Source organism: Vulpes vulpes, chromosome 16, assembly GCF_048418805.1.
Source record: "Vulpes vulpes isolate BD-2025 chromosome 16, VulVul3, whole genome shotgun sequence".
NCBI classification, from domain to species: Eukaryota; Metazoa; Chordata; class Mammalia; order Carnivora; family Canidae; genus Vulpes; species Vulpes vulpes.
This window is the reverse complement of record NC_132795.1, coordinates 90,777,864-90,791,965: the sequence shown is the minus strand read 5'-3', so window position 1 is coordinate 90,791,965 and position 14,102 is coordinate 90,777,864.

Below are 14,102 nucleotides of genomic sequence, written 5' to 3'. Positions count from 1 at the left end.
TAAGGTATATAAGAAAGTTGTTAGAGGGTAAATCCCAAGAGTTCTCATTGCCAGGAGAAAATGGTTTTCCTTTTTTTCTTCTTTTCTTTTTATTGTATTTATATGAGAGGATGGATGTTAGCTGAACCTATTGTGGCAATCATTTGAATATGCCCATCAAACCATCATGCTACATACCTTAAGTTTATAGTGATGTATGTCAATTATTTCTCAATAAAACTGGGGGAAAAAAGACATGAGAAAGATTTCCACTCCTTTATGGCTACTTTTTAAAAATTTTTTTAAAAATTTAAAAAAGATTTTATTTATTCATGAGACACACAGAGAGAGAGGCAGAGACAGAGGGAGAAGCAGGATTCATGTAGGGAGCCTGATGTGGGACTTGATCCAGGGACCGCGGGATCATGTCCTGAGCCAAAGGCAGACACCCAACCACTGAGCCACGCAGGCATCCCATGGCTACTTTTTTTTAAAAAACAGATTTTATTTGAGAGAGAGCAGGAGGGAGACAGTGAGGGAGAGAATCTGAAGCAGACTCCATGCTGAGCATAGAGCCCTATGTGGGGCTCAATCCCACAATTGTGAGATCATGACCTAAGCTGAAACCAAGAGTCAGATGCTTATCCCACTGAGCCACCCAGGAGCTCCCTTAAGTTAGTTGACTGATGTGTGTTTTGACCATTACTTGGAGTGCTTTATCATGCACTTTTCCAGTGTATCTATATCTTTTCCTCATAGTAACTAATCTCTCTCAAGGCCAGTTAATTAAATGTCGTAAGATTTGTGGCAGATTAAGTTTGGATCCAGGATCATAGGAAGTTCGTACATCACAGGTAGATAAAGACGTGAAGTTAAAAGTTTTGTTTCCCAGAAATCTATGTTCCCCAGATCTATCTAGGAAATCAGATGAATATGCATTAAATTACATGATCATATGGTTTACATTCTTCCATCTGGTCCAAAGAATGGTGTCTGTCCAATCTCTTGCTAAAACATGATACATCGTATTATGCTATTCTCTAGATCTACTAATTTAGTAATTCCGTTAAAATGAAATATTTGGCTAGTTGGGTATCCATTCATTTATTTCTTCATCCAATTATAATTTCTAAAGATAACCAATAAGAAAAACAAAAACCACTTTCTTTTCCACATTTAGTCCTAACAACCCTCAGAATTTTTAACTCTCTTCTGTGAGGGTTTTTGTTTTTTGTTGTTGGTTTTGTCTTGGCTTTGGTTTTCTGCTTTTTACCACCTACCAAATAAAAGCAAAAAATACTCAAAAGAATGAGAAAGATCATCAGAAAGACCATCATATAATGGAAAGGATATGCTTAATAGTAAAGTGCTAGGGACAGTGAGCATATATGACCTCAATGTATAGTTACAAAATAAGCAAAAATGGGCATAAAAACAAGGAAATTTCATTCCAGGAAACACCATTGTCCTAAGAGATTTTGCTGTCCTATCCTCAGTTAGGCTTGAATTCAATTGCACAATAATAGAAATGTAAACATGGCAGCTGAAGACAATGGAATATTTCCCCCAAGTAACAAGATGTCTGGCACAAAACCTCCAGGGCCAATGCAAAGCCTGTGGAAGTTATCAAGTATCCAGGCTCCTCCTAACTTCATGCTTTGCTGCAGTGTGCTGTTCTTGACCTTGAAGTGTAGAGAAAGATTATTTTCAGCTAAAGGCAATTAAGAAGTAAATACAAGAAACGTCCTCTGCACCACTCTACTTAAAATGAATCCAGACTTAACTTTCTAAACCACCCAGTCTAAGTCAATAGCCGTTTACAAAAGGCCCACAGTGTGCCTGGAATTGGAAAAGTCCGGGTAGACCAGGCATGGTTTCCACTTTGGGGAATGTGGCAGAGACCGCTAGCTGCCCACCCACTATCTAGTCTCCCCTAGTCTTCCCTAGTAAACAGATGGTTTTGATTTCGTTCGGGGTAGTAATGCACTCAGCTAAAGGATGGCATTTCCCATCTTTCCTTGTAGTTAGGACTGGTCATATGACCTTTGGCCAAAGAAATGGAAATGGAAATGCAGAGCTTCCAGGAAGATTTTTTTTCCAGGAAGATTTCCACAGTGTTGCTTCAGCTGGAGGTGAGGTTTCATCCTTTTCCCTTTTTAATTCCTGTTCCAGGAATACAGATATGGTAGCTGAGCTCCAGCAGTCAATTCTGAGACTGGCAGAGAAGAAAGAGTGAAGGAATGGGAGTGCCTGATGACTGTGAAGCCGCGATTCCAGCCCTGGACTGCCAGATGTCTTAGAATCCTTAGCTATTTAAATTACTGTTATTAGAATTTTCTGCTGTGGGAAACCAACCCAAATCCTACATATAATAAGGATGTTCAATGAGATCCATCTGTCTCTCTTTCTACTCCCTCTTTGACTTCTCTGCTTGCTTACAGTTGGACCTCTACCTCGTTGTGTAGGTGACATACCATTTCTCCATATCTCTGGCCTGTCATACCAGCTATTATCTTACCTATTTCAGTAACTTGTAAGTTGTTTGAGTGGTACCCTGCTAAGCTCTGCCTGGAACCCTAGTAACTATATCCATGGATGTTCCTCAGCCCTTAGTTTGGACCTCAAGGCTGTCCCAGCTGAGAAAAAGTATCTTGAGATAGAATCAACGGACAACTTGTACCAGGTCGGATTTCCAACTGCCCACATCAATTGCCCATATGGTCTCATATATCACATATCAGGCCACAAACATCCTCCCAACTAGTTCAAAAAGATCGGAAGTGTACATGCTAAGTTCTCTGGCTACAATAAAATGAAATATAAAGCAACTACCAAAACAAATAAAAAATAAACCAACTACTTGGAAATGTAAAAATTCATACTAAATAAATAATTGAATTGGAAAGGAGCTCAAGAACACAAAAGGAGTTTATTCAGAAAACGATAATGATTGAAATAGGCCACAGTAATCTCTGTGGAGTGTGTCCAACAGCAGTACTTTCAGGAAATTTTATGATTTAAAGTGTTCTCTGTTTTGGTGGTTGATAAAAAGAGAACATTTTATAAATAATTCAACTGGAGATATTAGAAAAGAATAGGAAGACCAGCCCAACTAAAGAGGAAAAAGAATAGGGGCCCCTGGGCGATTCAGTCAGTTAAGTGTCTGACTCTTAGTTTTGACTCAGGTCAGGATCTCAGGGTCTTGGGAAGGAGCTCTGCACTGGCCCCCAGTTGGGCCTCCACCCCAGCCTCCTGCTCTGCACTTAGTGCAGTCTGCTTGGGATTTTCTCCCTCTCCTTCTGCCTCCCTCTCCACTCCCATGCATGCTCTATCTCTCTAAGATAAATAAACAAAAATCTTTAAAAAAAAATAAAGAGGAAAAAATATGATAAAAATAGAAGGAGATAATTCTGAAAGTGGAAAATAATTTCATAGGCTCAATAAATAAAACCAAAAGCCAAGTATTTAAAAGTCAAGTCATAATTCAATGACATTTGATGTGCAAAAGGAGACACCAACCACTATCTAAAAATTTAAATAAAAATTAGAACATAAAAATATATGCTAAAATAAATAAAAAAGAAAAATATATATGCTAACATTTGAACATAAAAATAAAAATAATTTTTTAAATATAAAACTCCAAACTTCATCTAATATATATTAAAATAATAATGTAAGAAGAGAATGACATGTGGAAAGTTATTCAACTAGGAGTGTCCAGGTGTGTGTGTGTGTGTATGTTAGTTTTTTATTGCTGTGTAATCATCACAAACTCAGTGGCTTAAAACAATCCAAATTTATTATCTTATAGTTTCCCTGACTCAGGAGTCTGGGTACAGCTTAGTTGGGCCATATGGCCCATGGCTCAGAGTTTCACAGGTGGTGACACTCAAGGTGTTGGCTGTACCATGTTCTCATCTCAAGGCTTGACTGAGGAAAAATCTACTTCCAAGCTCACTGGTTGTTGGTAGAATTCATTTCCCAGTAGCTGTATGACTGAGGGCCCTGCTTCTTACGGACTGTGGGCTATCCTCAGGTCCTAAGGCCACCTGCAGTTCCTTCCCATGTGGCTCTCCCATAGGTAGCTCACAGCATGGCAATTTGCTTCTTCAAGGCCAACAACAGAATCTTTCCAGTCTACTTAGACAGTCTTACGTAATGAATGAAACCAAATACTGACATCTCATCACCTTAGCGATGGTATGTTAGTTAGAAGAAGAATCATGGGTTCCACTGGCATTTGATAGGAGGGGATTGATTATACAGGAACATTACTCATTGGAAGTCACCTTAGGTGCATCCACCACAATATGGGTGCATCCTAAACCCTCCCAAATTTTCAAAGGTTCATTACCTACCTTGAAAAGTGGCAAACAGGAGTTCCGTCTCCAAGACTGAAGATCCAAAAGAGGCACATGTGGCGGGCAAAATAAACCTTTAAGAACAAAGCCTCCAACTCTCATCCTTATGTGCCTTAATATCCATTGTTATATACCAATCTACAGCTCAGCTTGCAACTCCAACCTCTGCCCTCCACTTCTTCTCCCTCAATTTAAACCCAGCTACTATGCTCCCAATCCTTGGCTTTACTTTCTTGGTTTGACAAGGAGCTGTCTCAATGGAATCTTGCTGTCCCTGGCTGTCATGCTCTCCCGCTAAGGCCGTATGTGCAATACCTTCAGCTTCGGGGCTCTAGCGACTTTGTAGGCCCTTGCCCTTTGGTCTCCTCTCCTGTCTTATAACCTGCCCTTGCAAAACCATTATATATATTCTGAGTCATACACTAAAGGGCCTGCTATGATTGATGCTGTGAAGAAAGGGATCATGGGCTACACCTGATGAAGTCTTGCTTGGTGAGAGCTCTCTAGAGATGGATTAAACTGGAATTGGAAAGCTCTGAGGCTGATTTTGTTAGTGATGACAAAGATCAAATGTAATTCTTGGTCTGTTTTTATAGGATGGTCAGGGAGGAGCTGAAAAACAGACTTGGTCTTTACTAAAATGTATTGGCCTTAAAGTGTCTCTGCTATATCTCATTTCTGAACCTTGAAAAATATGGCCTTTTGCATAGGTCGCACCAAGACGTAAACCTCCATATGGCTTAATCCTGAAATCTAGGGATCCCTGGGTGGCGCAGCGGTTTAGTGCCTGCCTCTGGCCCAGGGCATGATCCTGGAGACCCGGGATCGAATCCCACATCGGGCTCCTGGTGCATGGAGCCTGCTTCTCCCTCTGCCTCTCTCTCTTTCTCTCTCTCTCTCTGTGTGTGACTATCATAAATAAATAAAAATTAAAAAAAAAATCCTGAAATCTAATAAACATAATGCAGGAATAAAGAATAGACTTGAGTGGCCATGTGTTCTAAGGGCAGTGATATCCCCATGCATTCCAACGGAGCAATTTGGTTCTGGAGGGGGCTAAAAAAAGTCCTCTCTTTAATGTAGAAAGTGCAGATATACATATAACATATATAGGTACTGATATATAGCCTATATGTGCAATTGAAATTACATGGAGGCACAGTTAAGGGGAAAAAAAAATGCTTAAGAGTTCTCCCTAAGGTGCAAAATAATAAGAAAAAGTTTCAGAAGCACTGCTATAAGAAACACTCCCCGATAGATACAAGCCATCCACAAATCTTACATAAAAATATACAAGACATCTTATCAAGGGCATTATGGTCAGTGAAATACATCAGACAGAGAAAGACAAATACCATATGATCTCTCTTATACGTAGAATCAATCAATAATCAAACTCGCAGATACAGAGAAGAGATCAGTGGTTGCCAGAAGCAGGGAGAGAAGGTAGGGAAAAGGGGTAAACTGTTTTTGTTTAAATAAATTCAATTTTAAAAATATGTGTGTGTGTGTGTGTGTGTGTGTATATATAAAATGGTATTCACTAGGATATTATGGGAAACACTACACCATGACCGAAGAGCCTTTATCCCAAGAATGATAGAAATGCTTGACACAGAGGCAAGTATTAATAGTAATCCACCTACATCACTGGATTAAACAATGAAAAATACAATGATTTCAGCAAATGCTGAAACAGCATTTGATAAAATTCACTAGGTATTTCTCATTTTTGAAAAAGAGGGAAATAGGAATGTATTACAATAACAAAATACAGACCTTTTAAAAACAGAGCTGATTTTACTTTTAATACAAAGCAGAAGCATTGTTATTCAACATAGGAACAAAGCAGAAACTTTGACCCCAGCCACTGGAAATGATCACCGGCCACAAGGCGGCTTCATCCTACCTACAAGTCAGTCTGTAGCTAGCCAGCTACTGTCCTTTGTCCAGAGTGGCTGCAGGGCAACATTAACCTCCATACTAGGAATATTTTCTGATGGAAGTCGCCTGAATCTCTGGCACGTAGGCGTAACTACCTTGCTGGGCCCTTGAATCCTTGGGAAGTCTGACTTCTCTTGCTATCTTCCTACCCATCTCATTGTTTTCATCCCTACTTAGCTTAGATCATCATCCAGTTTCCTTGAAATTACGGATCTCCGCACCAGGCCTCGGACAGATGTCAACCCTGATCAGGACTTCGGTTCCCCCCCAACCCCTTTGTTCCCCTTTGTTATAGATTTTTCACTCCCTCCTGGACATCAGCAAGATAGCACTACCCTTGAAGATTGTTCATTCTGACTCATTCCCTTCTACCCTCTGTTTATTTGCGCATACTTTCACAGCTGGGGATTTGCCAACACCCTTTGGGAGCTTGTACTAGTCATGGATCTTAGTTGCAAACAACAAAAAGGAACTTAAGCAGAAACAAAATTTACATAGGACATTGTAGTAGTTTGCTAGGGCTGTCATAACAAAGTATCACAAACTAGCTTAAGCAACAGAAACTGTCTCAGTCTGAAGGCTAGAAGTTGGAAATTAGGGTGTTGGCACGGTTGTTTTCTTTGGAAGGCCAAGGCCGCAGGAGAATTCGTTCCATGCCTCTCCCCCAGCTTCCAACGGTCTGCTAGCAATTTTCGTATTCCTTGGGTTGTAGATCTTTGCCTTCATCTTCATATGGCCCTCCCTCTGTGTATGTATCTGTGTCCAAATTTCCTCTTCTTATAAGGACAACAATCATATTGGATCAGAGGCCTACTTGACTCCAATAGGACCTCACCTCAACTAATTACTTCCACAACAACCCCATCTCCAAGTAAGATCATAATCTTAGGTACTGGGGTTAGGACTTCAACATATGAATTTCTGGGGTCACAACTTAACTCTTAACAGATATACTGTCAGTAGCTCATTGTATCAGCACCAGGACCAGAGTATCAGGTTTATACAGGAACCAAAGAAAGAAGACAGTCAAGATGGTGCATCAGGAGCAGACAGCCTAGATCTCTGGGGCTCACCAATGGGGCACATATTCCACAACCACTGCTGACCCCACCACAGCAGGTCATTACAGCAGCTCTGCTGGGTCTGGTCCTTAGGGCTCCTGCTGGGGCCTCAGGCTCTAGATTCCTACACAGCCCCTCACAATGCAAGTCCAAGTGAAGCATCTGACTTGTGGCCAAGTCTGGGCCACAGGCTAATACTCTAATTGTTAGGGGGCAAGAAAAGCACACTGTGCCCTCTCTGTGATGGGAAGCAGTCTTGACTCCATCGTATATCGGGATTCTATCACAGTTACAAGGGTGTTGGGGTGCTGGACAGATGTGTTAGTCTTGGTTCTGCAGAGAACTAGAACCAATAGAGGATAGATGATGATAGACTGATTAGACAGATAAATGGAAGAGGAGGTTTATTGTAGGAATTGGTTCACACAATTATGGGGGCCAAGAAGTCCCATAGTCTGCCATCTGCAAGCTAGAAAATGAGGGAAGCCAATGATGTAATTCAGTCTGAGTCTGAAGGCCTGAGAACCAGTGGAGTTGATAATATAAGTCTGAATCCAAAAGCCCAAGAATGGGAGGGCCAGTAGATAAGTCCGAGTCTAAACCCAAAGGCCTGAGGACCAGGAGTACCAATGTCTGAGGGCAGGAGATGTCCTAGCTTAAGCAAAGAGAACAAATCTACTCTCCCTCTACCTTTTAGTCCTATTCTGTCTCTCAATGGATTGAAAGACCTCACTGGTCTTTACTCATCTACAGAGTCACCTGTTAATCTCTTCCAGAAACACCCTCATAGGCACACCCAGAAATCATGTGTTAACAACCTTCGGGGCATCGGTTGCCTAACCAAGCTAATACATACAACTAACCATCATGGCAAACAAAATGACAAATGTCACTACAAAACCGTTTGCCAAATCCTGTACATAATGGTCTTCAACGTGTGGAACACCAGCTACAAGGATCTCCTGGGAGCATCTCAGAAATGTAAATTCTTGGGATCCCTGGGTGGCGCAGCAGTTTAGCGCCTGCCTTTGGCCTAGGGTGCGATCCTGGAGACCTGGGATCGAATCCCACGTCGGGCTCCCGGTGCATGGAGCCTGCTTCTTCCTCTGCCTGTGTCTCTGCCTCTCTCTCTCTCTCTGTGACTATCATAAATAAATAAATAAAAAATTTTTAAAAAATACCTATAAAAAAAAAGAAATGTAAATTCTTGGCCCTATGCCAGATATACTGAATTAGAAATGCTAGGGTGGGGCCAAGCAAACTTTTCAATAAGTCCTTTTCTTCCTTTTTATTTTATTTTATTTTTACAGCTTAATTGAGATGTAATTGACATACAATGTTACATATAAAGTTCACACTTTTATGAATTTAATATAGGTATAAATCCATAAAACGGGGATCCCTGGGTGGCTCAGCGGTTTGGCACCTGTCTTTGGCCCAGGGCGTGATCCTGGAGTTCTGGGATCAAGTCCCACATCGGGCTCCCTGCATGGAGCCTGCTTCTCCCTCTGCCTGTGTCTCTGTCTCTCTCTCTCTCTCTCTCTCTCTCTCTCTGTGTGTGTGTGTCTCATGAATAAATAAATAAAATCTTTTAATAAATAAACCCATAAAACCATCACCACAATCAAGATAATACACATACGCATCACCCTTAATGTTTCTTCAACCCCGTTGTCATCTCTCCCTCCTTCTTTCCACTCACACTCCCAACATCCTGAGGCAACAATTGATCTTGTGTTGCTCTAGGTTAGTTTGCAATGTTTAGAACTTTACATATACACAATCACAGTATTATTCGTTGCTTTTTAAAAACATTTTATTTAAGTAATCACTACATCCAATATGGGATTCAGACTCACAACCCCAAGATCAAGAGTCACACACACTATCTACTGAGCCAGCCATGTGCCCCTTCTTTGTCTTCTTTTATTCAGCATAACAAATTTTACATTCATCCATGTCACATTATGTGTCAAGATTCCATTCTTTTCTGTGATGAGTAGTGTTTCATTATGTGGATACGTTTGTTTATCCATTAACCCGTTCATAAACGGGTTTGGATTGATTCCAGTTTAGGGCCATTATAAATAAAGCCACTATGAACATTCATGTGAGAGTCTTATGGACATACACTTTCATTTCTTTTGGGTAAATATCTAGAAGTGGAATGACTGGATTATATGGTAGTTGTATGTTTTATCATTTAAAAAAAACTGCCAAACATTTTTCCAAAAATATTGTTCTATTTTGCATTCCCACCAGCAGTGTATGAGCTTCCAGTACATTCATATCCTTATCAACACTTGGTAAGGTCATCAGTCTTTTAAAAAATTTTTAGCCATTCTGAAAAGTGTGTAGTGGTATCTCATTGTAGTCTGTATTTGTATTTTCCTAATACCTAAGGATGTTAAGCATCTTCATGTGCTTATTTGCCATCTGTTTATCTTTTTTGGTGAAATATCTGTTCAAATCTTTCACTCATTTTTATTGGATTATTTACCTGAGTTACAAGAGTTCTTCATATAGTCTAGATACATGTCTTTTGTCAAGTAATATTTTGCAGATATTTTCTCCCAGTCTGTGGCTTGTCTTTTGTTTTTTTCCTTTGATAACAGTGTCTTTTGAAGAGCAAAATCTCAAATTTTGAGGAAATCTAATGTATCAATATTTTTCTTTTACAGTTTGTACCTTTTGTGTCATATTTAAGAAATCTTGCTAAACCCAAGCCTACTAAAATTTTCTACTAAATTCTCCTCCAGAAATTTTAGCTTTTAAATTTAGATCTATATGATCCATTTAAAGTTATTTTTTAATATTTTATTTATTTATTCATGAGAGACACAGAGAGAGGTAGAGACATAGGCAGAGGGAGAAGCAAGCTCCCTACAGGGGAGCCCCAAACCCCGAACCCTGGGATCACAGCCTGAGCCGAAGGGAGATGCTGAGCCACCCAACCATCCCTAAATTTTTAAGAAACTTTATTTTGATATAAGTTTAGATTTACAGAAAAGTTGCAAAGATAGTAAAGAGAATTCATATATATATATATATATATATATATATATATATATATATATACATACACCTTACCCAGTTTCCCCTGATGTTAACTTACATAAGCCATAGTGCAATTATCAAATAAGAGAAATGAACATTTATTAACTAAGCTACTGACTTTGTTTAAATTTCACCCATTTTTCCCCCTACTGTTCCTTTTTGTTCTAGCCTCCAATCCAGAGTCCCCATACTGTATACAATTGTTGCGACTCCTTAGGCTCTTCCAATCTATGAGGATTCCTCAATCTTTCCTTGTCCTTCAAGTTAATTTTCATATATGATATGAGGTAAAAGTCAAGGTTCATCTTTTGGCATATGGCTCTTTAATTATTCCACACCATTTCTTGAAAAGATTATCCTTTCTCTCATTGAATTGCCTTGAAAATTTTGTCAAAGATCAAAGGACTACAAACATGCCAATCTATTTCTTTTTTTTTTTTTTTGCGAATCTATTTCTGGACTATGTTCTGTTTCGAGTTTTCTATTTTTCTATTTTTATATCAACAATATTGTCCTGATTTTTGTAGCTCTATAATAAGTCTGAAATCAAGTGGAGTTAGTCCTCCAACTTTGTTTTTCTTATTCAAAGTTGTTTTGGCTACTCCAGTTCCTCTAAGTTTCCAGATGAATTTTATTTTAATTTTTTCAAAGATTTATTTATTTATTTAATTTATTTATTTATTTGTTTTTTTAGATTTTATTTATTTATTCATGAGAGTCACAGAGAGAGACAGAGACATAGGCAGAGGGAGAAGCAGGCTCCATGCAACGAACACGATGTGAGTGTCAATCCCAGATCCCGCGACCACGCCCTGAGCCAAAGGCAGACATTCAACCAATGAGCCACCCAGGCATCCCTCCAGATGAATTTTAGAACCAGTTTTTAAATCTCTACAAAGAGCCCTCTGGAATTTTGATTGGGATTGCATCAAATACACAGATCAATTTGGGGAGAATTGACATGTATTGCTATTGAGCCTTCCAATCCATGAATTTAGAATTTCTCTCCACTTATCTAGGTCTTCATTAATTTCTGTCAGTAATATTTTATAGTCTTCAGATTCTGTAGTGTACAGATCTTGAACATCTTTTGCCAAATTTATCCCTAATAAGCATTCCAGATGAATCTGATGTACAGTAAAGTCTTAGAATCACTTCTCTACATCAGCACTGTTAACTGAAACATAATTTTGGAAAAAATAAGTATTAGAACAGAATATGCAAAAAACTGATAGAGTATGCAAATATAAATGGGAACTTAGGAAAGTCAGGGGTTATAATTCATATGAATTGATAAAACAGTTGAATAAAGTAGATGAATGTAAGATACACTATATACTCAAAATACAACATAATTTCTTTGACCTGATTAGATATTTTAATTAAAAATGAGATCCCATTCTCAATAGTAACAAAAAATAGCAAGTGAAAATTTTAATTGTATTTAATATAATTTATGTTTAAAAAAAATCATGTATGGTGATGCCTGGGTGGCTCAGCGGTTGGGCATCTGCCTTTGGCTCAGGGTGTGATCCTGGGTCCGGGGATCGAGTCCCACCCACATCTGGCTCCCTGCAAGGAGCCTGCTTCTCCCTCTGCCTAGGTCTCTGCCTCTCTCTCTCATGAATAAATAAATAAATCTAAAAATAAATTAAAAATCATGTATGTTCATATGTTTATATATGTAAATGAATAAAGAAAGGCCTGGAAATCTGAGACAAGTGCTTTTCCCAGGAAGATGTATAGAAAGTAAGAAAGGGTTGTCTACTTCCTTTGAATTTCTTCCAATGATAAGATATTAACACAGTACTTGTAATTGTTAAAAACTTTCCTAAACAGCATATAGGATTTCATTTTGTCAACTGCAGATACATTTGTGAACACATTTGGGTCTCAAAAGTTGATTATACAAACTTAATAGCAGTTATGTATAGATAGTAGAATTTCAGATGATTTTCACTGTGATTTTTTTTTTTTTTTTTTTAGTGTTTAAGGCTTTACAATAAGCATGTACTATTTTTATAACGAAAAGCAATAAAGGTATCTTCATTTTGGAAAGAAACATAATCTAAAGAGTGCTGTTCATGACACATACAGGACACTTAAAAACTAAGAAAAATATAAACAAACAGAAAAACAGATCAGTTCCTATTTCTTTTTCTTTTTTTAAAAGTAGGCTCCACACCCAGCATGGACCCCAACACTAGGCCTGAATCTACAACCTGGAGACCAAGACCTGAGCTGAGATCAAGAGTCACTCAACTAACTGAGCCACCCAGGTGACCCAGATCATGTTCCTATTTCTAATTTATAGTATATTCACATATAAATATAATAGAGACAAATCTTCCCAAGCTATAAACAGCTTTATTATCATACTGATTAGCATTTTAACATAAGAAACTTCCTGTTAAAATATTTATTCCACTCTCCTTTTATAAAACCCACTGAATATAGCAAAAAGAAATGAAATATAGAGGGAGGGAGGCCTACATTTTCAATGAGGCAAGGAAGCACCAAAGCAGAAACCATAAGGCAAACCAGCTGGTCACTGTGGGACCAAAACTAGAATAGGAAAGAGATGCCAGGTGCCTCCTTGAACCCACAGTAGGACCCAGATCACCAAAGGTACATGGTAGAAGTTTAGCTGATGACACCTTTATCCCATGTATAAGGTGTGATAGGATGGGCTGACTGTAGAAACTGGGGAATATCCCATAGAGAGCAGGACTCACAGTGCAGAGTGGCCTGGGTGGTGGGGCTGCAGGAACCATCTTACCAAACTCACCTCTGGAAAGGGAGATATGTGGGGATGATGCAAGGGGAAGGAGGAAGTGGAGGCAGGAACCACCAGATTGCACCACAGGGAGCCTAGGAGTCTGAGTCACTGGATTTCTAGAACACCAAAATTTGAGAGAAGATGGTCCCCAAAGAAAAGGAAATAACTGAAAGGGTGGTTTGAGACAACAAAACCCAGGAAAATTTAAGGCTCCTAGATACTCTCCAATCTCACCAACTTCTTCACTTATCATACCATTATTCAGCCAGTAGTGGCCCCCATTCAAACCATAATGGGATTCACACATGGAAATTATAGGAGAAGGGAATATTACACAAAAAGATGAGTTGAAAGAAAGAAAGAAAGAAAGAAAGAAAGAAAGAAAGAAAGAAAGAAAGAAAAGAAAAAAAACACAAGAGGAATTACCTAAGGCGTGGTATTACCCAAAGAGGTTTAGATAAAGTTTCCATATTCTCAGAGAAATTTCAGACAACACAATCTAGAAAAAGACTCCAAAGACATAAGAATTCAAAAAGAGATTTAAAAAATGAAAAAAGAAGAGTAAAAGTAAACTAGTAGATTCTAGATGAAAATGGAACCATAAACCATGACAGAAATGGAATCTACAACAGAAGCGACAAAAAAATAGGATACAAATAACTATGTAATTAAGACCACAGTGGAAAGATTCTGGGAAATCACATGAAATGAACAACAAAACTCAAGATTTTTACGTAATTCTAGAGAAAATTGCTATTGTTATAGAAGACCAATAATAGAATCCTTGGCATTTATAAAGGAGAATGGTAATTTCTGAAGGAGAATAAAAGGAATTAAAAATACATTATTTTCAAAAACAGAAGAGGATTTTTGTTGAAGTAAGGATGATCTAAATCTACAGATTAAAAGGACATATAA